Source organism: Schistocerca nitens, chromosome 3 (genome assembly GCF_023898315.1).
Source record: "Schistocerca nitens isolate TAMUIC-IGC-003100 chromosome 3, iqSchNite1.1, whole genome shotgun sequence".
Classification (NCBI taxonomy): domain Eukaryota; kingdom Metazoa; phylum Arthropoda; class Insecta; order Orthoptera; family Acrididae; genus Schistocerca; species Schistocerca nitens.
In genome coordinates this window covers 188932075-188958684 of record NC_064616.1, presented here as the reverse complement: position 1 = coordinate 188958684, position 26610 = coordinate 188932075, and the positions used below count along the sequence as shown (strand labels likewise).

The window sequence follows — 26610 nt, the reverse complement described above, 5'->3', positions numbered from 1 at the left end:
AGTGCCACAGGGGAGTGTTATGAGACCATTGCTTTTCACAATATATATAAATGACCTAGTAGATAGTGTCGCAAGTTCCATGCAGCTTTTCGCGGATGATGCTGTAGTATACAGAGAAGTTGCAGCATTAGAAAATTGAGCGAAATGCAGGAAGATCTGCAGCGGATAGGCACTTGGTGCAGGGAGTGGCAACTGACCCTTAACATAGACAAATGTAATTTATTGCGAATACATAGAAAGAAGGATCCTTTATTGTATGATTATATGATAGCGGAAAAAACACTGGTAGCAGTTACTTCTGTAAAATATCTGGGAGTATGCGTGCGGAACGATTTGAAGTGGAATGATCATATAAAATTAATTGTTGGTAATGCGGGTGCCAGGTTGAGATTCATTGGGAGAGTCCTTAGAAAATGTAGTCCATCAACAAAGGAGGTGGCTTACAAAACACTCGTTCGACCTATACTTGAGTATTGCTCAACAGTGTGGGATCCATACCAGATCGGGTTGACGGAGGAGATAGAGAAGATCCAAAGAAGAGCGGCGCGTTTCGTCACAGGGTTATTTGGTAAGCGTGATAGCGTTACGGAGATGTTTAGAAAACTCAAGTGGCAGACTCTGCAAGAAAGGCCCCCTGCATCGCATTGTAGCTTGCTGTCCAGGTTTCGAGAGGGTGCGTTTCTGGATGAGGTATCGAATATATTGCTCCCCCTACTTATACCACCAGAGGAGGTCACGAATGTAAAATTAGAGAGATTCGAGCATGCAAGGAGGCTTTCCGGCAGTCGTTCTTCCCGCGAACCATACGCGAATGGAACAGGAAAGGGAGGTAATGGCAGTGGCACGCAAAGTGCCCTCCGCCACACACCGTTGGGTGGCTTGCGGAGTATAAATGTAGATGTAGATGTAGACATTCTTAATCGTATGGCAACGCGATTTGTCTCCTCAGATGCATGCGCAAGGCAAGAGCTTGCTCAAATTTGAGATGTTGAGCCTATGGAAAATTTTGAGCGAAGGAACCAGGCATTGCTTCTCCCACCTTCTGTTTGGAGTAGACACGTGTTACTGCTGAAAAATCCGTTGTGTCGAGAGGTCAGTTCACCCCCTCCCAGTTTCTTTCTGTCTCTGTGGACGAAGGTCAGGCAGACTGGATTTTGTGCACAGTAGTGTCCGCTGTGCTGGTGTCTGATGAGTATCTCGTGCCACTTATATGTACACTTAGAAGGTGATTTTGGGTGGGAGTTCAGTTTTTTCGTGTTAGGAATTTTCTATAATTTTTAATGTCTTGTCTCAGAAGTACATGGTGTTTGAAAAAGAACTCCCTAGTTTTAATTTAATGGGCAAATTAATGAAAAATTACATCAATGAGTACATATCATGAAAGAGAATTCCTTCAAGTTTTGTAGAATGTTAATAGACTGCAACGTGGGATCCCTGTGTAGTACTGCACACGTCGAGACGATATTCCATTTCTCGCTACGTGTTCACCAACATTTCAGGTGTAACTCTCTATTTGGGGAAAGACGTACTCTGTCAACATTTCACAGTAAACATCCCCGTTTATTACTTGTTCTACAAAAATGAAAGGACCAATCACACAATCATCCATCATACTGCACCAGACATTGATTTTGGGAGAGTCATGTTGAATAACTTCATGTGGAAGCTCTGCCCCCCCCCCCCCACCCCCCAAATTCTGCAATTATTCAGAATAACAGCTCCACTGGCATGAAATGAACCTGATCATAAAAGAGAATCTCTTTTAAAAAAATTGACATCAACATGAATTCTGTGTGGAAAATCAACAGCAAACTCATACCTTTTGATTTTATCAGAGGGTTTTATTTCATGTAACAGTTCAATCTGTAGGTGTGCAACTGAAGTCTTTTACTCACAACATCATACACAGTATCTTTAGGTACTCCTAATTGTAGATTACATCTGGCAAAGACTTCTTCGGGCACAGAACACACGAAATACGGATCTCTTCAACAATATCTACACAAGTTCTCAGTCTACCTGGTGATTTTGGTTTTAAAACACTATCAGTTTCCTTGAAAGACTTTAGCCAATAACGGATAGTATTTGCTGTAGTGGTTCACCACCATGCTGACGTCTAAAATTACATTGCACTGTTGTAACCGACTCAGTTTTCACAACCCAGACAACACACTTCGCTTTCTGTTGCGGAGTACACCTTGTTGCTGAGTTGCTCTGCACTGCACTGTACTCACGCCTGGACTGAACTGAGGGAACAGAGGAAAACAACAGCACTGCTGCCGTCTCAAGGTCAAGCAGGCCTGCCAACTTCATGCAAGCCACCAAACTTGGAGAGTTGATGAATCAAACACCACAAACTAGAATAGTGTACGTCAATTTGTACAGATTCTAGGATACATTAAAATTAGGGAGCTCTTTTTCAAACACACTGTGTTATGGGGTTCTCATGAGTGATAATTTTGCTGTCGCTTGACTAGATTCAGATGGGGGCGGCTTTGTTCTTTATCCATTCATGATTCACCTCATGCGTCATGATCCCGATGAAGTATTGTGTTCGCTGGAAGTCACATGCCAGTTTTGATGACTCAACCTTTACTGAAAAATGGTGAATCTTTGTGTGTGAGCACATGCGCGTCCACGTTGCGTTCTTTTGAGTAATGATGATTAATACAGAGGGGTCCAAAAAAATGTATCCACTGTTTAAAAGTCGATAACTGGCAAACTAATTGACGGAGTTGTCTCATCTTTGGTAGTGTAATAGTTTGTAGTTCCGGCAATCGCCACACAAGCGTTGCATTGCGTTGTTTTGTTTTGTCAGATGACAGTCGCCAGATAGTCAGTGTTTTGTTCTTAGTTGCACCTAGTTACTCGAGTAAACATGGCTGGCGCAAGGCTTACAGACGATGAAAGGAAGTCAGTTTTGAAGTGGTATTTTAAGTACGAAAACATTAATGAAGTTCAACGGCAATGGCGAATTCAGTATCAAACAGAGCCACCGACACGTTTAACCATTCGTCGCATTCGAGACAAATTTGAAGCGGAAGGCTGTGTTAAAGATTTACACAAACAACGATCTGGACGACCTGTAACAGTAACAAGTCCAGCTAACTCCCGTCGTGTGTTACAACAATTCACTCGCTCACCACAGCTGTCTGTGAAACAGTATGCCTGTGAAACTGGAGAGAGTCGCTCAAGTGTTCGGCGAATTTTGAAGACAGCAAAGTGTAAGTGCTACATCCCACGACTGCTACACGCAATGAACGAGGACGACGCAGATCGTAGAATGGGGTACTGCGAGTGGTTTACTAACATGTTGCGCAACGATGAAGAGTTTGCAGAGATGATTGTGTGGTCTGAGGAGGCACAGTTCAAACTCAATGGTACAGTAAATCGCCACAATTTCATCCACTGGGCCGCCGAAAATCCGAACGACCATGTAGACAAAGGCGTGAATTTGCCAGGAGTAAATGTGTGGTGTGGGTTGTCTTACCGGGGCTTGATTGGGCCATTCTTCTTTGACGGCACAGTTACCTGTGAGGTGTACCTTCAGAAGCTTCAGACATCCATTTTACCTGCCATCTGAGACTTGTGTGGAGACGGAAGAGTTTACTTTCAACAATATGGTGCCCCAGCCCACTATAAAATCGTGTTAGGTCATATCTCGACGAAAATCTACCAGGAAGATGGATAGGCCGTAAAGGTGCTGTGGAGTATCCACCACGTTCCCCAGACCTAACTCCTCTGGACTTTTACCTGTGGGGAACACTAAAGGACGTCGTTATCGACAAAAGCAACGCACATTGGATGAACTTCGAGAATCCATCGTACATTTATGTGCAAATATCCAACTGAACACGTTGCAGTCAGTAGTTAGTGCTGCAGCTCGGCGGCATCGGTTGTGTGTGGATGTTAATGGTGACCATTTCGAACACCTACAGTGATATCTTTAAGTTGGACTTTAAGCTACACTTTCACCAAAAATGAGACAACTCCGTCAATTAGTTTGCAAGTTATGGACTTTTAACAGTGGATATATTTTTTTGGCCCCCCTGTGTGACAAACGGCTTCCCCTTACAGAAATATAGTGTTAGGATTTTTTAATGTTAACTGTTATCTGAAGTTGAAGAGTCTACTCCAATTTTTAAATAAATGTCAATTTAGAATCAACCAAGTTCGTTAAACTTATCCCCAGTAAGCCAATGTTATCTACCTCCTGTGGTGATTAACCTCATTTATCCTGTATTAGGAAGCATTTATTGAAGCTCATTACCTGATCGGCTGATGTGAAGTCCTGTAGTTAAATTTCCGCCACGCCATTTTTTTGTAATAGAAAACAGGGCGAATTATTAGGTTGGTGCATAAGCTCGTAGCGTGTTTCCTTAAGTTTAATGAAAGCAACAGGTACACATAACAAAGACATTAGTCATCAGTAGTACCGGGTGATCAAAAAGTCAGTATAAATTTGAAAACTGAATAAATCACGGAATAATGTAGATAGAGAGGTACAAATTGACACACACGCTTGGCATGACATGGGGTTTTATTAGAACCAAAAAAAGACAAAAGTTAAAAAAATGTTCGCCAGATGGCGCTTCATCTGATCAGAGTAGCAATAATTAGCATAACAAAGTAAAACAAAGCAAAGATGATGTTCTTTACAGGAAATGCTCAATATGTCCACCATCATTCCTCAACAATAGCTGTAGTCGGGGAATAATGTTGTGAACAGCACTGTAAAGCATGTCCGGAGTTATGGTGAGGCATTGGCGTCGGATGTTTTCTTTCAGCATCCCTAGAGATGTCGGTCGATCACGATACACTTGCGACTTCAAGTAACGCCAAAGCCAATAATCGCACGGACTGAGGTGTTGAGGTCTGGGGACCTGGGAGGCCAAGCATGACGAAAGTGGCGGCTGAGCACACGATCATCACCAAACGACGCGCGCAAGAGATCTTTCACGCGTCTAGCAATATTTCAATATTTCTTTTGTTCTGATAAAACCCCATGTCATTCCAAGCATGTGTGTCAATTTGTACCTCTCTATCTACATTATTCCGTGGTTTATTAAGTTTTCATATTTATACTGACTTTTTGATCACCCGGTATATTCTCCTTCACTATTTACAAGTCTGCGAAGGCTGGGGTAACTTTTCGATTCCGCGAATGTAGAAATCACGTGGTTTTGAGGCGAAGAATTCGTCGAGCCATTTTCGGAGCGCATTTTCATCCGGAAAGAAAGTTCCATGAAGGTTGTTCGACAGCGAGTGGAAAATGTGAAGATAAGAGAGCGCATGACCAGGTGGATCAGGTGGGTGTGGAATGACATCCCAACTTAACTCCAGTAGAGAGTTGTTAGTGTAGAAGAATGCGGTCTGGGGTTATCGTTGAGTAGCATCACTTCACGGTCTTCCGGGTCGTTCTTTACGGATTGCGTCTGCAAGACGTTTCAGTTGTTGACAATAAATATCAGCAGAGATGGTTGTACCTCGGGGAAGCAATTCATACTACGCCAGATGCAGAACCTTATCGTTTGTGGATGCGAGCAGGTCCTTGTACGTGGATTTGCTCCTTTGTTTAGGCTCAACCATTCCTTTCTTTTCCTTATGTTAGCATAAAGACACCATTTTTCGTCGCCAGTAACGATACAGGTGTCGGAGTTATTCACGAGCCAACTGATGACTAGCAAGCAGAGATGCACATACAGGGAGTTACAAAAAGGTACGGCAAAACTTTCAGGAAACATTCCTCACACACAAATAAAGAAAATATGTTACGTGGACATGTGTCTGGAAACGCTTACTTTCCATGTTAGAGCTCATTTTATTACTTCTCTTCAAATCACATTAATCATGGAATGGAAACACACAGCAACAGAACGTACCAGCGTGACTTAAAACACTGTGTTACAGGAAATGTTCAAAATGTCCTCCGTTAGCGAGGATACATGCATCCACCCTCCGTCGCATGGAATCCCTGATGCAGTCCTGGAGAATGGCATATTGTATCACAGACGTCCATAATACGAGCACGAAGAGTCTCTACATTTGGTACCGGGGTTGCGTAGACAAGAGCTTTCAAATGCCCCCATAAAAGAAAGTCAAGAGGGTTGAGGTCAGGAGAGCGTGGAGGCCATGGAATTGGTCCGCCTCTACCAATCCATCGGTCACCGAATCTGTTGTTGAGAAGCGTACGAACACTTCGACTGAAATGTGCAGGAGCTCCATCGTGCATGAACCACGTGTTGTGTCGTACTTGTAAAGGCACATGTTCTAGCAGCACAGGTAGAGTATCCCGTATGAAATCATGATAACGTGCTCCATTGAGCGTAGGTGGAAGAACATGGGGCCCAATCAAGACATCACCAACAATGCCTGCCCAAACGTTCACAGAAAATCTGTGTTGATGACGTGATTGCACAATTGCGTGCGGATTCTCGTCAGCCCACACATGTTGATTGTGAAAATTTACAATTTGATCACGTTGGAATGAAGCCTCATCCGTAAAGAAAACATTTGCACTGAAATGAGGATTGACACGTTGTTGGATGAACCATTCGCAGAAGTGTACCCGTGGAGGCCAATCAGCTGCTGATATTGCCTGCACACGCTGTGCATGGTACGGAAACAACTGGTTCTCCCGTAGAACTCTCCATACAGTGACGTGGTCAACGTTACCTTGTACAGCAGCAACTTCTCTGACGCTGACATTAGGGTTATCGTCAACTGCACGAAGAATTGCCTGGTCCATTGCAGGTGTCCTCGTCGTTCTAGGTCTTCCCCAGTCGCGAGTCATAGGCTGGAATGTCCTGTGCTCCCTAAGACGCCGTTCAATTACTTCGAGCGTCTTCCTGTCGGGACACCTTCGTTCTGGAAATCGTCTCGATACAAACGTACCGCGCCACGGCTATTGCCCCGTGCTGATCCATACATCAAATGGGCATCTGCCAACTTCGCATTTGTAAACATTGCACTGACTGCGAAATCACGTTCGTGATGAACACTAACCTGTTGATGCTACGTACTGATGTGCTTGATGTTAGTACTGTAGAGCAATGGGTCGCATGTCAACACAAGCATCGAAGTCAACATTACCTTCCTTCAATTGGGCCAACTGGCGGTGAATCGAGGAAGTACTGTACATACTGACGAAATTAAATGAGCTCTAACATGGAAATTAAGCGTTTCCGGACACATGTCCACATAACATCTTTTCTTTATTTGTGTGTGAGGAATGTTTCCTGAAAGTTTTGCCGTACCTTTTTGTAACACCCTCATATCCACCCGCTGGTTTTTGTGATTTTGGCTTAAGCTTGCAGTACCCACAAATCCGATTTCTGAACCTTTCCCATTGAATGAAAATATCGCACGATGGTAGACTGATCACAGTTCATCACCATGGATCATTGTGCATTAATGCGTTTAAACGTTCTTCACCAAACCCCAAAGGTCTTTCTGAACGTGGAGAGTCACTAATGTCAAAACGATCCTCGTTAAAACGAGAAAATCGTTTTCTTGCTGTTCTCTGTCTAATGGCATTATCGCCATACATGGGGCAAATGGTTCTGGTCGTCTCCGCTGCTGTCACTCCTCTATTGAACTCAAGCAGAAGGATATGTCGGAAATGTTCCGATTTCTCCACATGACACTCCATTTTCTAGCGTCCACAGCTCCAGTCACTATCTCTAAATGACGATATGTAAACTCAAATAGGAACAGTGAACTACAAGTAAAAATGACAATCGATAAATAAACCCATAGCAACCAGAATACCAACATGCGAAACGAAAACGCTACGAACTTACGCACTAACCTAATGAATGAATGGTAATGTGACTTCAGACGGCTTGGCATTCAGTGGGAGTTAACAAATGGTAAGCACTGTCTTGTTCAATACGAATTTCATAGATACAAAATATCCATGTTACGTGGCAATAGTTAGTCCCGCCGAAGCGCCTATTACCGATATTTAGACACTGTCAATAAACAGTGTGCTACTTTACTGTTAGCGTATTTTCTTGAATGCAGTTGACTTCGCGCATAGAAATACAAGCGAGTCTTAATTTACGTCTTTATTCCCTACTGCAAATGCTGAGAGCACTGTGTCCACTCTTTTCCGAACTCTTTTTCAGAAGGAATTAACTGGTGCCGAGCAGTTAGGAAGTTAGCAGGTAGCATATCTGCTGGAGTCGACTCGCCCTACACAGCACTGAAATGACATCGTGAAGTTGATGAACTGTTAACACCATCACAGTACTGACTTTCTTGATTATATAACTCTGCCATACTAACTGTTACTTCACTGCTGGTACACACATTAGTAAATATTTTCTTTTTCTTTCAGTAACTTTAATTTGGACTGAACTTCTTCTAAGCAGTTGAGAATTGATTTTCGTAGTTAATGGTGGATGTGTTCTTAGTGGCCGATTGAGCTGATGTAGACTGGTAACATGTGTATCAAATATTTCCATTATGAAGATACCACGTTTTACGTCATTGTCAGCTGCAAGCAGTGATTTATAGTCCCCTTTTTTAACGTCTAACAGACCTGGTAGGGAATACTGCAAAATGACACTAACTGTCGATATTGTATATTCTGTCGCAGAGCAATCGATCAGTAGCACCTGGTCTCATTGACACACCCACTTCAGAACCTAAATATGCGCTCTGTTTACTTTAATACTGATTGGTGCAAATCGCATGCTAATCCCACCTGTGGACCGGTAGACATTTGAATTTTAATTGACTGAATACATCAGAATTCTCTGGAGTGTGTGACACACACACCCGACCATTGTAGCGCTGAGAGCCGCCGAGCACCTGGTAAAAATGCGTCTCCTGTGGTGGGGCAGAAGCAAAGCATTAACAGGGTTCTGTGGTTGCGGCGGAAGTGATACTAACAGAAACTGTCTGGATGATGTTGATTCCGCAGCTGTTGTTCAATTTATAAAATGCCATTCCAGTTGCTTTTTTAAAATTTTATGAAATTCACACAACCGATTTCGGCATGTATATTGTACATCGGGGCTCCGTTCGAAGCGGGTGTCATCGTTGAAGAGAATTCTACTCCAGTCAATGAGGTTGCTGGTCGAAGACTTGTCTGGAGACGCCCCGTACAGTGGTGGGATACCAGTACGACTGTCGCTTGCCATATGGCCAGAAAACCACGAGCGATGATCTGGGATGCCATTTATGTTCATAGCAGGATCCCTTTTGTTGTCATCTGCGGCAGCCTTACAACACAGCGGTAAGTCGACGATATTCTACACTACTGGCCATTAAAATTGCTACACCGAGAAGAAATGCAGATGATAAACGGGTATTCATTTGACAAATGTATTATACTAGAACTGACATGTGATTACATTGTCACGCAATTTGGGTGCATAGAGCCTGAGAAATCAGTACCCAGAACAACCACCTCTGGCCGTAATAACGGCGTTGATACGCCTGGGCATTGAGTCAAACAGAGCTTGGATGGCGTGTACAGGTACAGCTGCCCATGCAGCTTCAACACGATACCGCAGTTCATCAAGAGTAGTGACTGGCGTATTGTGACGAGCCAGTTGCTCGGCCACCATTGACCAGACGTTTTCAATTGGTGAGAGATCTGGAGAAAGTGTTGGCCAGGTCAGCAGTCGAACATTTTTCTGTATCCAGAAACAGGACCTGCAACATGCGGTCGTGCATTATCCTGCTGAAATGTAGGGTTTCGCAGGGATCGAATGAAGGGTAGAGCCACGGGTCGTAACACATCTGAAATGTAACTCCACTGTTCAAAGTGTCGTCAATGCGAACAAGAGGTGGCCGAAACAGAACCTTGATTCATCCGAAAAAATGACGCTTTGCCATTCGCGCACCCAGGTTCGTCGTTGAGTACACCATCGCAGGCGCTCCTGTCTGTGATGCAGCGTCAAGGGTAACCGCAGCCATGGTCTCCAAGCTGATAGTCCATGCTGCTGCAAACGTCGTCGAACTGTTCGTGCAGATGGTTGTTGTCTTGCAAACGTCCCCATCTATTGACTCAGGGATCGAGACGTGGCTGCACGATCCGTTACAGCCGTGCGGATAAGATGCCTGTCATCTCGACTGCTAGTGATACGAGGTCGTTGGGATCCAGCACGGCGTTCCGTATTACCCTCCTGAACCCACCTATTCCATATTCTGCTAACAGTCATTGGATCTCGACCAACGCGAGCAGCAATGTCGCGAAACGATAAACCGCAATCGCGATAGGCTAAAATTCGACCTTCATCAAAGTCTGAAACATGATGGTACGCATTTCTCCCCTTACACGAGGCATCACAACAGCGTTTCACCAGGCAACGCCGGTCAACTGCTGTTTGTGTATGAGAAATCGGTTGGAAACGTTCCTCATGTCAGCACGTTGTAGGTGTCGCCACCAGCGCCAATTTTGTGTGAATGCTCTGAAAAGCTAATCATTTGCATATCACAGCATCTTCTTCCTGTCGGTTAAATTTCGCGTCTGTAGCACGTCATCTTCGTGGTGTAGCAATTTTAATGGCCAGTAGTGTACGTCCTGTTTTCTTGCCAGTCATGGCAAACCATCCTGGGCTTATATTTTGAGCAAGATAGTGCCCGCCCGTACACGACGAGATTTTCTACTGCTAATCTTTGCGCTTGCCAAGCCCTACCTTGGCCAGCAAGGTCGCCGGATCTCTCCCCAGTTAAGAATGTTTGGGGCATTAGGGGCAAGCCCTACCAACCATCTCTGGATTTTGACGATCTAATGTGGCAGTTGGACAGAATTTGTCACGATGTCCCTCAAGAGAACACCCAACAAGTCTATCAATTAATGCCAAGCCGTATAACCGCTTGCATAAGAGCCAGAGGTAGGCCAACGCGCTATAGACTTGCTCAGTTTGTGAAGATCTTTCTCTTGAATAGTCCGCCCCGATAGCTGAGTGGTCAGCGTGACGGATTGCCGTCCTACGGGCCCGAGTTCGATTCCCGGCTGGGTCGGGGATTTCCGCTGAGGGACTGGGTGTTGTGTTGGCTTCATCATAATTTCATCCCCATCTGGCGCGCAGGTCGCCCAAAGTGGCGTCGAATGTAGTAATAGCTGCACCAAGGCGAATGTGGCGTCGAATATAATAAAACCTGCACCAAGGCGGCCGGACCTGCCCCGCAAGGGGCCTCCCGGCCGATGACGACAAACGCTCATTTCCATTTCTTGAATAAATCCTCCAATTTTTCTGAAACTATGATCATTTGTTTGTCTGTACATGTACATCACAACTACAGATTTCCGTACCATTCGGATAATTCCTTCATGGTGCGTCTTTTTCTTCTTCTTAGAGCGTATGTCTTAACATTGGGCATATTCAGGTACACTTGATATTGGCCTAATATAAAGGCCGAAACAGGTTTTGTGAGCTTCATAAAGTACTAAAAAAGCAACTGTAGCGGCTTTTCCTTGACCACCAGAAAAAATTAAAAGTAAGACACAGTGTGTGGGGGCAGACACCCCTTAGCAATAGGCGGTTGGACTCGTCTCAGGCGTTGAAAGTTGGGAGAAACAAAAGTAGTCCACATGTTTGTGAAGAGATAGCACGCTCGTGAAATTATTTGAAGAATCGATACTAGAGAGTGGGTACTGTAGGAATCAGTGTGTAGTACTATCGTAGCAATATTGTATGTGTTAGGGTAAGTGACGGGTCTGCGGTCACAAATGTGCTAAACAGGAGTCGTAGGCTTCGAGGTGTTTCGAGGCTGAACGCGTTGACAGAGGACGGACCTACAGCTGACTACAGTTCTACCTCAGTGGCGGAATAAGCTTTTTTATCGTTCATCTTATGTTGGCAAAGATAAAATCTGAACAGTCGCATAGGAAGCGACTTTAATTGGTGTTTTTAAGTCGTATTTTTGACTGTGAAAGTACCTGCTACGTTAGACGTTGGTAGCTTATACGAACAAAATTTATGTTGCGTCATTGCGTCGTCTCTCGCCTTGCTGATCGTAAGTAGGACTATGCTTATTATCTGGTTGTGAACTTCTTCAGTGTTGTGTTGAGTAATCGCTGATGACCATTTCGGTCGTGGCTGTGGGTGTCAGTTTTTATTGGCTTGGGGAATATTGTGGGTTCTTTGCCAAGCAGATCCAGATCTATTCTGGCGTTTCGTTTATAAGCCCCGTGCGGTAGCAGTATTATTGTAATCACCAACGGGAGTCACCTGGGAGTTAAATTCAAAAATGTTCCGCGTCAGTCGGAGTTAGAAACTGCCATATATGCCACGGGAATTGTAGCGCGTGGCAATCTATTTTTGCATTTTTTAAATTCTCCTTCTCTCTCTCTCTCTCTCTCTCCGTCCTTACAGGCCTCGGAAGGCCCTAAGGTACTGATCGACTTGTCTGTTCGTCGAACAATAAATTGGATTCACATCCTTCTACGGTATGGAGAAGGGAAATCGTACTAGTTCGATTGAGACTAGGAAAATTACGCGAGACAAAAGTCCAGTACATACGGTACAAATTATGTTTAATTTCCTGAGGAGGGGGCAGTAGCAACAATTACCGTGTCTGAAACCCAGGGAAGCAAACAGATTTATGAGCAGGGTGAAAGTTATCAAGCTGACGAAAGCGAAACGGACATTATGCCGAATAGTTCGATTTCTGGAACTGTGGGAGACATGCCACTGTGAGTTAAATAATGGCTAAAGAGAACGGAAGAAAGTGATGCAAAAGCAGAAGCAGTAGGCGTCGGGCTGAAGCAGATAGAGCGAATGCTAAAGCAGATAGAGCAAGAGCTGATGCAGAGAGGGAAAAAGCGAAGAAAGAAAGAAAGCAGTTGTGGGAGAAGATTGCAGAGTTAGAACGGAGAAGTATTCACTTCTCTCAGGGATGCCCAAGATAGGCTACTCCAAGCCGAGACCAAAGAGACGCAAACGGCTGAAGGCACGTGTGAAGAACTTGTACAAGGTGTGCAAAGTCTCGAGGAACGGCCAGTCTCGGTAGCGACCGAGCTGGTGCAATTCGTTGGAATGGAAGAATTTGTTTAAATGAAACACAATATGGAAAATTTGAAAAGAGGAACTAAGCGACCGCAAGTGGCGGAGGTGCTTGTAAAAGTAGCAGATACAGGGTGGCGCACGAAATGTGTTACCATTTTGTTTTTGAATATAAACTTTATTGTCAATACAATCTGAAAGGATCATATACTACAATGAAGAGCCGTCCATGGAGATTTGTTCCAACTCAGCACATGCTCAATATGTCCACCATTTTGTTTCCTAACTTCCTTCAAACGAACAATGAAGTTAGTGATTACCCTACAGCACATGTCTTCCGTAATTTCACTGCAAGCTTGAAGAATAAGTCTTCTGAGCTCCATTAAATCACGTGGGCGTTTCGGGAAATTTTTTTCCTTTAGGTACCCCCTAAGAAAAAAGTCACATGGATTGAGGTCTGGACTATTGGGGGGCCAATTTTGTCCGTCATTAAAGCGACCTGGAAACCTGAGTGAAATGATCCGCATGTCGAAATGTTCGTGTAAAAACTCCAACACAGTGTTTTCAGTATGTGGCCTTGCTCCATCTTGCATGAACCACTGCGTGTTGAAGAGCAAGGCAGTAGCAAGAAGCTGTGGAATGAAGCTATTGCGAAGCATGCTCAAATAACGCTCGCTGTTCACAGTTTCTTCAGAGAAAAAGGGTCCAATAAGTCCGTGACTGGAAATTGCTGCCCACGCTGTAATCCTCAGAGCATGATGTCGTTCATGAAGCACTTGTGGGTTTTCAGTGGCCCAAAAGCGTACATTTTGTTTGTTAACCACACCGTCTAAATGAAAATGCGCCTCGTCTGAAACCCAAACGTTGGTGAGGGTTTCTTCCCTATCCTCCGCCCACTGAGCAAGCAGTAGTCTCTGCTGCTTGTATTCTTCAGTGAGCTTCTGTGCACAGGTCATCTTGTATGGGTACATATGGAGGTCACTTTTAAGAATGCGTTGAACGGAGCGTCCCAGTTGCACTGCTGCCTTTCTACACGATTTCCCGGGACTTTTCGGTACAGCAACTCGTACCGCTTCAATATTCTCCGGCGAACAAACAGGCTTAGGCCGAGGTCGCTTCGCTTCCAATACTGTTCCTTCCTGTACAAATTTATCGTACAACTTGTGGATGGTCTTCTTGCAAGGGACCCATCGTGTGTTAAACTGTTGTCGAAAGCCGGCCGCGGTGGCCGTGCGGTTCTAGGCGCTCCAGTCCGGAGCCGCGCTGCTGCTACGGTCGCAGGTTCGAATCCTGCCTCGGGCATGGGTGTGTGTGATGTCCTTAGGTTAGTTAGGTTTAAGTAGTTCTAAGTTCTAGGGGACTGATGGCCACAGCAGTTGAGTCCCATAGTGCTCAGAGCCATTTTTCTTGTTGTCGAAAACGCCTCTGAGTCACAACAAAGCTTTTCGTTTCATGAAAAAGTAACACAATTGCCGATAGTTGCTGTGTCGTCAGTCTTCCATTGTCAGCCATTGCTGCTTACTAGTCTCCTAGCGGCAGTATCGTGAATTACACGTCATTTCGTAACTCATTTGTTTTTCCAAGCTCTGCTGGTACTGCTGTAGAGATCCCAGCGGGATATCTAGCGTGCGTCGTAAATTGTGAAAGAAACAATTGGTAACACATTTTGTGCGCTACCCTGTAGTAGGAATATTGTGGGCGAGAATTCACAGTCTGATAGGGTGGCACTATCCGGTACGGAAACGCTAGAAAGCACGAATAAAGATCCTGCACAAGGAGTGCAAAATCTGGGGGAACGGCCAAGTTCGGAAACGACAGAGCGCAAACAATTACTTAAAAATGAGGACGTAGTTTCAATGAAATGAGATTTTGAAAATTAGGAAAGAGAAACTGAGCGACCGTAAAAGGCGGAGCCGCTTTTAAAAGTATCTGAGAGTGTGAATATTGTGTGCAATGATTCACAGTCTAGTAGAGCAGCACTATCCGGTATAGAGAGAGGCTGTACTAGAGAAGTGAGTACGGCTTTGGGGTCCGTGTCTAGATGTGAGAGGTCATTTGAAAAGACACTCCGTCTCGTTATGGAAAATTTTAATGTACAGTGTAGGCGGGGAGCGACGTTTGGAAACGTGCGTGGCCAGATTTAAAAATAGCCTGGTCTATCCCAGTGTAACTAAATTTTATTGGTAGCCATTTCAGTGGCGAAGTTATTGTTGGGGTGCTGCCAGTAATACCAAACTGCGCAACGAGCGTCAGCTTTGAGTCCGAAACAATGAGGTGATATGATTTGGCGGCGGAACATAATGGGGTACGCTTGAGCATTGTTAAAACACCATCGCTTGCAGCGAAGCGTTTCCAGTCGCGCAATATGTATGTCGAGAAAATTTGTGGAAAGAACCGAGGTGTGGGTCATCCGCATAACAGCGGTGAGCAGAGCCAGTTATTATTTATATTACACTCGGAGCCCACAGAGTAAAAATGAACGCTTATTGTTATACAAAAGAACGACGTTGAGGCTTTCAGATTAATTGTGTTTGACCTGGGAGTTTCCAAGCGTGAGGAGAAGAGAGAGGGTGTTGCGTACGACACGTGCCAATACGAAAACGGTTGGAGTAGCGAGCGTGAGGAAACGAATGTAGAGGAACATTGTAAAGGCAATAGAAGCCATGCTTCAAAGGTGAAGTGGTGTAGCAGAAAGCCACAGCAGTTTGAGGAAGAGACACCTCAGAAGTGACAGATTGCTAGCGCCGCCGATGGAGTGAGAAAACGGAGCCGTCGGTAATAATACACGACAGGCCATTGAAATTGCTACACCAAGAAGAAATGCAGATGATAAACGGGTATTCATTGTGCAAATATATTATACTAGAACTAACGTGTGATTACATTTTCACGCAATTTGGGTGCATAGATCCTGAGAAATCAGTACCCAGAACAACCACCCCAGGCCATAATAACGGCCTTGATACGCCTGGGCATTGAGTCAAACAGAGCTTGGGTGGCATGTACAGGTACAGCTGCTCATGCAGCTTCAACACGATACCACATTTCATCAAGAGTAGTGACTGGCGTATTGTGACGAGCCAGTTGCTCGGCCACCATTGACCAGACGTTTTCAATTGGTGAGAGATCTGGAGAATGTGTTGGCCAGGACAGCAGTCGAACATTTTCTGTATCCAGAAAGGCCCGTACAGGACCTGCAACATGCGGTCGTGCATTATCCTGCTGAAAAGTAGGGTTTCGCAGGGATCGAATGAAGGGAAGAGCCACGGGTCGTTACACATCTGAAATGTAACGTCCATTGTTCAAAGTGCCGTCAATGCGAAGAAGAGGTGACCCAGACGTGTAACCAATGGCACCCCATACCATCACGCCGGGTGATACGCCAGTATGGCGATGACGAATACACGCTTCCAATGTGCGTTCACCGCGATGTCTCCAAACACGGATGCGACCATTTAGATGCTGTAAACATAACCTGGATTCATCCGAAAAAATGACCTATTGCCATTTGTGCACATAGGTTCGTCGTTGAGTACACCATCGCAGGCGCTCCTGTCTGTGATGCAGCGTCAAGGGTAACTGCAGCACGGTCTCCGAGCTGATAGTCCATGCTGATACAAACGTCGTCGAACTGTTCGTGCAGATGGTTGTTGTCTTGCAAACGTCCCCATCTGTTGACTCAGGGATCGAGACGTGGCTATACGATCCGTTACAGTCATGCGGATAAGATGCCTGTCATCTCGACTGATAGTGATTCGAGGCCGTTGGGATCCAGCACGGCGTTCTGTATTACCTTCCTGAACCCACTGATTCCATATTGTGCTGACAGTCATTGGATCTCGACCAACGCGAGCAGCAATGTCGCGATACAATAAACCGCAATCGCGATAGGCTACATTCCGACCTTTATCAAATTCGGAAACGTGATGCTACACGTTTCTCCTCCTTACACGAGGCATCACAACAACGTTTGACCTGGCAACGCCGGTCAACTGCTGTTTGTGTATGAGAAATCGGTTGGAAACTTTCCTCACTTTCAGCACGTTGTAGGTGTCGCCACTGGTGCCAACCTTGTGTGAATGCTCTGAAAAGCTAATCATTTGCATATCACAGCATCTTCTTCCTGTCGGTTAAATTTCGCTCTCTGTAGCACGTCATCTTCGTAGTGTAGCAATTTTTAGAATTACGTGTGCCTACTCCAGACCGCAGCCTGCAGTCCTGATTTCATAGTAAACCAGATAACGCATGCAGACGAAGGCCACGTTTGCGTTTTAAACATACTGAAATATGGTTGAAGTCAGAAATGACTTCTTCGCCGAGATGGCCAATGTATAAGGGACGGTGTGTCCAATCATAGAGAAACCGGTAAGTATTTACAAAATGAGATTTTCACTATGCAGCGGAGTGTGCGTTGTTATGAAAATTCCTGGTAGATTAAAACTGTGAGCCGGACCGATACTCGAAGTCGGGATCTTGCCTTTCGCGGGCAAGTGTTCAGCCGACTGAGCTACCCAGGCACGACTCACGTCCCCTCCTCACAGCTTCAATTCCGCCAGTACCTCGTCTCCTACCTTTCAAACTTCGCAGAAGCTCTTCTGCGAACCTTGCACAACTAGCACTCCTGGAAGAAAGGATATTGCGGAGACATGGCTTAGCCACAGCCGGGGAAAGATTTGCAGAATGAGATTTTCACTCTGCAGCGGAGTGTGCCTTTCGCAGGCAAGGTCCCGAGTTCGAGTCTCGGTCCGGCGCACAGTTTTAATCTGCCACGAAGTTACAGTAAATGTATACTTTAGTATGTCTTCCATGTAGTGTTTTTCTTGTCTTTGAAGGTTAAGATACGCGATTAGTTGCTTTTCTGGGGGAATATTTTGCCCTCTTCGCTTGTGGTTTGGGAGAATTTGTGTGTGTCCGTGTACACACGCGTTGTTGTGTTAATTGCTTGTCCCGTTTGATGCAGATCCTTTCATTGTCTGAAAGCTAATGCATGTTGCGGACTGTTATACACTGAAGAACCAAAGAAACTGGTACACCTGCCTAATATTGTTTAGGGCCCCCGCGAGCACGCAGAACTGCCGCAACACGACGCGGCATGACTCGACTAATGTCTAAAGTAGTGCCGGAGGGAATCGACACAGTGAATCCTGAACGACTGTCCATAAATCCGTGAGAGTTGCAAGGCATCCCGGATATGCTCAATAATGTTCGCGTCTGGGGAGTTTGGTGGCCAGCGGAAGTGTTTAAACTCAGAAGAGTGTTTCTGGAGCCACTCTGTAGCAATTCTGGACGTGTGGGGTGTCGCATTGTCCTGCTGGAATTGCCCAAGTCCATCGGAATGCACAATGGACATGAATGGATGCAGGTGATCAGACAGGATGCTTACGTACATGTCACCTGTCAGAGTCGTATCTAGACGTATCAGGGGTCCCGTATCACCCCAACTGCACACGACCCACACCATTACTGAGCCCCCACGAGCTTGAACAGTACCCTGAAGGCATGCAGGTTCCATGGATTCATGAGGTTATCTCCATACCCGTAGACGTCCATCTGCTCGATTCAGTTTGAAATGAGACTCGTCCGTCCAGGCAATATGTTTCCATTCATCAACAGTCCGATATCGGTGTTGACGGGCACAGGAGGAGGCGAAAACTTTGTGTCGTGCAGTCTTCAAGGGTACACGAGTGGACCTTCGGATCCGAAAGCCCATATCAATGATGTTTCGTTGAATGTTTCACACGCTGACACTTGTTGATGGAACAGCATTGAAATCTACAGTAGCCGGCCGGAGTGGCCGAGCGGTTCTAGGCGCTACAGTCCGGAACCGCGCGACCGCTACGGTCGCAGGTTCGAATCCTGCCTCGGGCATGGATGTGTGTGATGTCCTTAGGTTAGCTAGGTTTAAGTAGTTCTAAGTTCTAGGGGACTGATGACCACAGCAGTTAAGTCCCATAGTGCTCAGAGCCATTTGAACCATTTTTTTTTTTTTTTGAAATCTACAGCAATTTGCGGAAGGGTTGCGCTTCTGTCGCGTTGAACGATTCTCTTCAGTTACTGTTGGTCCTGTCCTTGCAGGATGTTTTTCCGGCCGTAGCGATGTCGGAGATTTGATGTTTTACCGGATTCCTGATATTCACGGTACACTTCAAATGGTTCAAATGGCTCTGAGCACTATGGGACTTAACATCTGAGGGCATCAGTCCCCCAGAACTTAGAACTACTTAAACCTAACTAACCTAAGGACATCATACACATCCATGCCCGAGGCAGGATTCGAACCTGCGACCGTAGCGGTCGCGCGGTTCCAGACTGAAGCGCTTAGAACCGCTCGGCCACACCGGCCGGCCACGGTACACTCGTGAAATAGTCGTACAGGAAAATCCTCACTTCATCGCTGCCTCGGAGATGCTGTGTCCCATCGCTTGTGCGCCGACTATAACACCACGTTCAAACTCACTTAAATCTTGATAACCTGCCACTGTAGCAGCAGTAACCGATCTAACAGCTGCTCCAGACACTTGTCTTATATACGCGTTGCCGACCGTAGCACCGTATTCTGCCTGTTTACACATATCTGTATTTGAATACGCAAGCCCATACCAGTTTCTTTGGCGCTCCTGTGTAGATGATGTAATGCAGCGGCGAGCTTCGAGAACCGTCATTTGTTTCAGAAGCTTCAACAGCGGCGGGTAATATAATGTCATGTGTCGTTCCGTCACTTTGTTAAATTCTCTGTATTATCTTGTACGGTGCCTCATTCTTTGTTGTTTGGCTGTTCCGAGTATTAAAAGCAGTGCTTTGTTATTATGAGTATTCTATTTGGGGAGATCGTTAATCTCGGCCACTAATTAATAGAGTGCGGAAGGGAATGGCCTTTATGCATTTATTGACGGGAGAGGGATCTTTGACGTGAAGTTCCGAAAGTGTACTTGGGATTTCCACCGGCTACGAGTGTACGCCCTGGGGAAACAGCCAGCCGTCTGTGTTTCTTAGTGATGTTCCTTGTCAGCCGCAAGTTGAGGCAATGAGAGGGCTGAGCGAGGTAGACTAGATGCTTATGTTGAGATAATGTATGTATAGGCTCTCGCCGTCACCCTAGCGAATTGTTTCGTAAATGTAGCAAATAGACTTAGTCACTCTTGCCGAACCAATCATATAGAAATTCAAGTTCATATTTGTCTGTTACGAAGACTGATATAAAATGAGAGTACCAACTGTAATTTTAGATGTACTTTTTTTTAGGTATAACCATGAGTTATTCGTCTTTCTTTCATTACCCAAAATAATTTGACATCCTCCTTTTGCGCTTTCTGTTTTCGGATTGGAAACAGTACTTGTTTTCTTTTTCTTCTTTTTATGCAGATCGTTTCAAATAGTAAAAGTAACGCCACGGTACCCCTTTCACTTAAGAGTAAATGTCAGGATTGGCTGATGGATTTGTAAAGAAGGAGACAAACAAGATTTCTTAGGCTCACAGGGGTCTTCGAATGTTTCAGGAACGGTAGTGCTGTCGGCCCTGAAGACAACAGGTGTCCCAAAAGAATGCCGGACATTTGCCACGCCGGACATTTGCCACGCCGGACCTTTGCCACACTTGCCCCTTCGGCAAGTAGCTAGAGTAGCGATCCCTCAGGTAAGGGACGCCCTTCCTCGTACTTCTTCTGTCCGCTTTCAAACCGCCATCTCCACATCTTACTCGATACAACCAGTACGTAAGGGACCTTCTTCTTCGACATCTAGGCGAAATACAGTTTCTTTTCCGAAATAGAAATATTTATAACTTTTGGGAAACGAAAGCAATACCGACGATTATGTCAGTATGTAATTAGTTCTGCCAAGTATAAATATAGATCCCTCTGTCTGTACAGTAGCTTCCTCTCACGCTTACTGATTGCGATAGAAACAGTCCATGGCCATGGGAGCAACAAGAAAGGAACGATGTAAAGAGAATGCGAATGTACGTTAAGCATTTCTTTTTGATCACTGCATTTGGGCCTAGTTTAATTACTACAGTTGTGCCTACTTTAATTACTACAACAGCACGCCCAAAAGACAATAAGGAAAGAAGAAATGGGTATGTGAATATTTGAAAAGAAGAACGACATACTCCATATTAATTTATTCTCTAAAATCCAATATCCCTTGCGGTGAAACATTAGTTAATAAGGTGTAGCGGGACAATGTTCAAAACATGACTGAAAATACGTTCACTAAATAGAGATAAGAACATCTTTGATTGACATGTCATCTAAAGTCGACATAAAATTGCCTCCCCCTCCTCCTCCTCACCCGCCACCAGCCCCTGGAACTGCATTTAGTAACTTCACTTTAGTGGCACTGTCATCAGTAACATTACCGTCACTAACGCGCAGTAAAGGTACTTACTGAGCCTTTCCGTTGGTTTACTTAAAATAGGACCAGAATCTCTTTGGATTTTCCGCCACATTCCGTTGTGGAAACCATTAAATACATCTCGCACTGATATCCGCACCAAATTTCGAGCCTCAGTAAAACTTCGCCAATCTTGGAGGTTTTGCGTTCGTCTATATTATACGTGCCTTTTTCGGTGCTCCTGGAGCAGCTTTCTGTCGTGTTTTGTGTACCGTGGGGAATCAGTTCCGTAACTTATTAATTTATTTTGTATGAATCTCTCGAGTGCTGTGATACTATTTCTTTGAAGTTAAGCCACATAGGGTCTTCACTTACATAGTTTGGAAGGATTGGAGACTGTCTGTTAGAAAGACGCCAACAGAATTTTTAGCTACTTTTATAAACAGATATATTTTGCGTTTATGGGTGAGGAGGAGGAGGGGGAGACAAGGGGCCCAACCCTTTGGAGCAGGTAAAATAGTGGCAGATGTCCGGCGTGGCAAATGTCCGGCGTGGCAAATGTCTGCACACCGTCCCAAAAGGGTAGCGTCGAGGAGGATAGAGAGAGGGGACGAGTGCACGGCTTACCTTACACTAATCCCCGAAAAGGCGGCAGGTCGCGTGCCTCTTGTCTCGGCGTTCCTCGGCCTGCGCGCCGTTTGGGTTGCCCCTCTGGCATTCCCAGCTAGGGCGAATGTACCCACACCGCGCTACCAATTGGTATAGAATTAGCCCACAGAAATATTTATGCATAAATACTTGTTTCTATTGTTTTATTAACGACTGGACATGCACAACGCTACACACTGAGACATTATAATAACAAGTAAGGCGCTAGCCAACATTTACAAGAGCTGATCACGCTCCAGTGATTTAACGCTTAAAATTTATTTATTTATTTTAGTTTATGCATGTGTCTGCCCAAATGAAGCAGCCAATAAACTTGTGCTGGTTAATGGGAGAAATATTATTTCATTTTTTATAAACGTTCACATGTTCAAATATTTTGAAACACTGGGGATGTAGCCAGATAATGTTGTTAATTCTTTTTACCCGTTATTACAAGCCTGCAATCTAAAATCCATGCTAAAGATGCAGTTGTATTAATTTTTCGTTGAATCAGGGATGAAGTTACCCTTAGTTCAAATTTTTGCTTTTCCTCTTATCATTGGACAGAAGATTGCTGGGAGTTTTGGGTCTTTTCGATTTCTGGTGATTAATTTGGATTACAATTCGTTTCTCTTGTTCTCTTGTGAAGCCATTAATCAGAGACGATCGGGGATCGCCATCAAGGGAGTTTTATTCTTTCAAGAATACGAGGTAATGGGGTGATGTGACAGTACTGTCACGAATATCGGTTTCGAATAATAAGTAAAATTGGCATCCTAATGTTCTCAACTGTGCTGGACGGAAATACACAGTTTACGGCTTCTGGTGTAAGATTTGCAAATTTCTCTTTGCTGAGGCAGGCCTGACAGGGTACAGAGTGACGGACTTTGGTCGGTAGCATCGCTATGAATCAGGAATGGCACAAGCTTTCTCCTGCTCAGCTGCTGGTTCACAGAAATGTTGCGGCCACACATTGGGCGGTTTCCGTTGCCCACGAGGGGGCATGGTCTTGGAAGATTCAAATGGTTCAAATGGCTCTGAGCACTATGGGACTCAACTGCTGAGGTCATTAGTCCCCTAGAACTTAGAACTAGTTAAACCTAACTAACCTAAGGACATCACAAACATCCATGCCCGAGGCAGGATTCGAACCTGCGACCGTAGCGGTCTTGCGGTTCCAGACTGCAGCGCCTTTAACCGCACGGCCACTTCGGCCGGCTCTTGGAAGATTAGCAGACCACTCGTCCCCTGAGCATTTCTGGTGCGACGAATCTGCGTTTCCTGTCAAAAGTTGCAAATATGGGACACCAAAATTGTGCCGTGTTCAGTGTGGGAAAATTCCAAAATCTAACTATCCAGACGATGTCAGCCGATCAGAAGGATCATCGGCATTGATGCGATTTGGGACCAAAATTGTGTCACCGATGACGTCATCTAAGACGTCATTAATCAGTCATGGGATTTCCCCACCCCTCTCCCTCCCCCCCCCTTACAGAGGCCGATTTCCCTACGTATAAAATCCCGATAATTGAGTAACAATACTTTAGCAAGGCGCTTCATGAAATGTGGATCGTTCTGTTGTCTGTCTCACTTGTAGATTCTGTAAAGTTTAGCATTAAGGTTTCACGAAATAATTGTCCACACGCCTCTGAATTGAGTCATCATAAACACAGTCTTGTGGAATTTCTTCTCCACCACATGCAGCGGGATTCCAAACAAAGCACCGAACACACCTGCACCACAGTTCTTTGTATCCCCGCCACAGATTCATCTTAACGTGATAATTCAGACGATTTTTACTGTTTTCAAGGTAAAATTCCGTATTGTCGAAATAAAATTTTAAAAGCATAAGACTATAACTTCTTTAGGTGGGAATTTCACTGATTTCGATACGTTATTCATTGATTTCACCATAAAACTGACGCGAAAATTCAGTTACTTGCTGTATGTGTACCACCCGTCGCCATTTGTAAATCCTATGGAGACGTCTGATGTTAAGTATGCACTGTAAAGCACATAGTGAGATGGACTCTTAGATGCTAAATTCTGTTACAATATTGCTGTCATGTGTATTTTCTAGTTGATTAATTACATTCGATGTATATTCGATGTATATGTCCATCCGTAGGATGGAGGTTGATTTGACGCAGAAATTCTCAGATTTATGTGGAAAATTTATTATCTTGTAGTATATTCGCTGATTTCAATGTGTTAAATACAGCTCCGAGATGTTACAACATGAACAAAATACGAGATGATTACAAAGGAGTTATTACTGAATTCATGAGTTCGTAGCAATGGATATTCCCTGTTTTCAACGCTGAGATCAGCCCTCAAACTTTAATGAAATTACAATTAAATCAATACCATTAGCTGCTGACTGGCGTTGATATACATCAACAGAGACAGTTGAAAATGTGTGCCCCAACCGGGACTCGAACCCGGGATCTCCTGCTTACATGCCATCCGCTCTATCCATGTTAGCCGGCGAGGGCACAGAGGATAGTGCGATTGCAGGGATTTAACGCCGGCACGCTCCCCGTGAGACCCACATTCTCAACTTAATAGTCCACACACTACATTCGTAGTGCTCCTACCATTATACCCATTACTCGCGGCAGTCAATCCACCGAGTCCCGTAAGAGTTCAGGCAATTCGTGTGCATCCGCACTGAAGAAGGTCATCAGCCGGTTAGCCTTAAACGATATGAAGATGGCATCTGTTTTTTCGGACGGGACTCGATGGATTGTCTGCCGCGAGTAATGGGTATAATGGCAGGGGCTCTACGAATGTAGTGTGTGGACTTTTAAGTCGGGAATGTGGGTCTCACGGAGAGCGTGCTGGCGATAAGTCCCTGCAGTCGCACTATCCTCTGTGGCCACGGTGGCTCAGATGGATAGAGCGTCTGCCATGTAAGCAGGAGGTCCCGGGTTCGAGTCCCGGTCGGGGCACACATTTTCAACTGTCCCCAGAGATGTACCGGATAAATTTGAAAACTGAATAAATGACGGAATAATGTAGATAGAGAGATACAAATTGACAGACATGCTTGGACTGACATGGGGTTTTATTAGAACCAAAAAAAAGACAAAAGTTAAAAAAATGTCCGACAGATGGCGCTTCATCTGATCAGAATAGCAATAATTAGCATAACAAAGTAAGATAAAGCAAAGATGATGTTCTTTACAGGAAATGCTCAATATGTCCACCATCATTTCTCAACAATAGCTGTAGTCGAGGAATAATGTTGTGAACAGCACTGTAAAGCATGTCAAGAGTTATGGTGAGGCACTGGCGTCGGATGTTGTCTTTCAGCATCCCTAGAGATGTCGGTCGATCACGATACACTTGCGACTTCAGGTAACCCCAAAGCCAATAATCGTACGGACTGGGGTCTGGGGACCTGGGAGGCCAAGCATGACGAAAGTGACGGCTGAACACACGATCATCACCAAACGACGCGCGCAAGAGATCTTTCACGCGTCTAGCAATATGGGGTGGTTTCTTTTTGGTTCTAATAAAACCCCATGTCATTCCAAGCATGTGTGTCAATTTTTACCTCTCTATCTACATTATTCCGTGGTTTATTAAGTTTTCAAATTTATACTGACTTTTTGATCACCCGGTATATCAACGCCCGTCAGCAGCTAATGGTATTGATTTAATTGTAATTTCATTCTGGCATCTGTTCTCTCGGACATGTCCGAAAGGACAGATGCCATCTTCATACCACTTCATATCAAACTCAAACTTTAAGGCGGGATGGTAGATGCTCTAGACTCGCCCCGTGTAGGAGAAAACGGGCACTCCGTGGTTTGTTGCTTTCGTGGAACCGTGTGACGTCATGCGAGGTCCGAGCAAGCAGTCTGCAGGACCAAGCAGACGAGAAATGCTCTCTTGCATTCCTCACAGTATGACGTACCTCCTGCTGCTCTATACTTGTAGGTGAAAGTTGGTGAGTCCGTTGCAGTGCATCGTACGCCATGCAGCATTTGGTGCCAGGGTTTGTCAACGGTTTGAAGACAGCCTTCGAGTGGTACACAGCGCTGCGTGGTCTCTGGTGGTAGAGGTGTCCAGCGCTGCCCGGCACATCAGCTGAGTGATGGCGGTACAGCGCCGGGAAAATATGCTGATGCGCGCGGAAGATACCCTTGTGTTGTTTTTTTTTTTTTAATGCAGAAGCATGTGGATACCTCTCCCATGCCTACTAAACGCGATATTGACAACCATATAGCCTGCATCAGTGGGGTAATAAGTTTTAAAGTTAGAATGAGTGTTCTATAGTTTAACAGTCAGCAGACTTCTCATAATTTTAAACTGGGGCAAATGGATTTCCTTAACATTTTGAACTTATGGTAGCTGCTGTGGAGGAGTGAATTGTTTAAACTGTAATGTCAGAGTGGGTTTGGAGATTATTTAAGCGTAGCACCAGTGGACATGGGGAAAGTGGCCCAGCTCAGTGTAGCGCAGTGCCGGCCGCGCGGGGTAGCCACGCTGTCTGGGCTCCTTGCCCAACACCGACTCAAAGGAAGGCCTCGGCGCTTGTTGGTGACGTCACATCAGCTAGGCACGGCGAACGCCACGTCTGTTGCAGGCAGAAACGCCTGGGCGTGCTTGTCACTATAAATCTCTTATTTTTGGACAAAACGCTGGTATTGGTTTGGAT

At 45.0% G+C, this 26610-nt stretch overlaps 1 protein-coding gene and 1 non-coding gene across 4 annotated transcripts in view; one reads left to right on the top strand and one right to left on the bottom strand.

Annotated features, from left to right (window-relative positions):
* Positions 1-26610, bottom strand: part of LOC126249546 (uncharacterized) — a 121484-nt gene that overhangs the window by 5024 nt on the left and 89850 nt on the right. For 2 of the 3 annotated variants that reach the window (XR_007545608.1, XR_007545609.1), the window contains one exon: positions 21924-22045. The exons of the other annotated variant lie outside the window; for it this stretch is intronic. The gene's annotated coding sequence lies outside the window, so the exon portion shown is untranslated. The remainder of the gene's footprint in view (positions 1-21923; positions 22046-26610) is intronic. 3 annotated transcript variants of the gene reach the window in all.
* Trnat-ugu (transfer RNA threonine (anticodon UGU)) lies at positions 24822-24895 on the top strand. The gene has a single exon. It is a non-coding gene; the product is annotated as a tRNA-Thr (tRNA).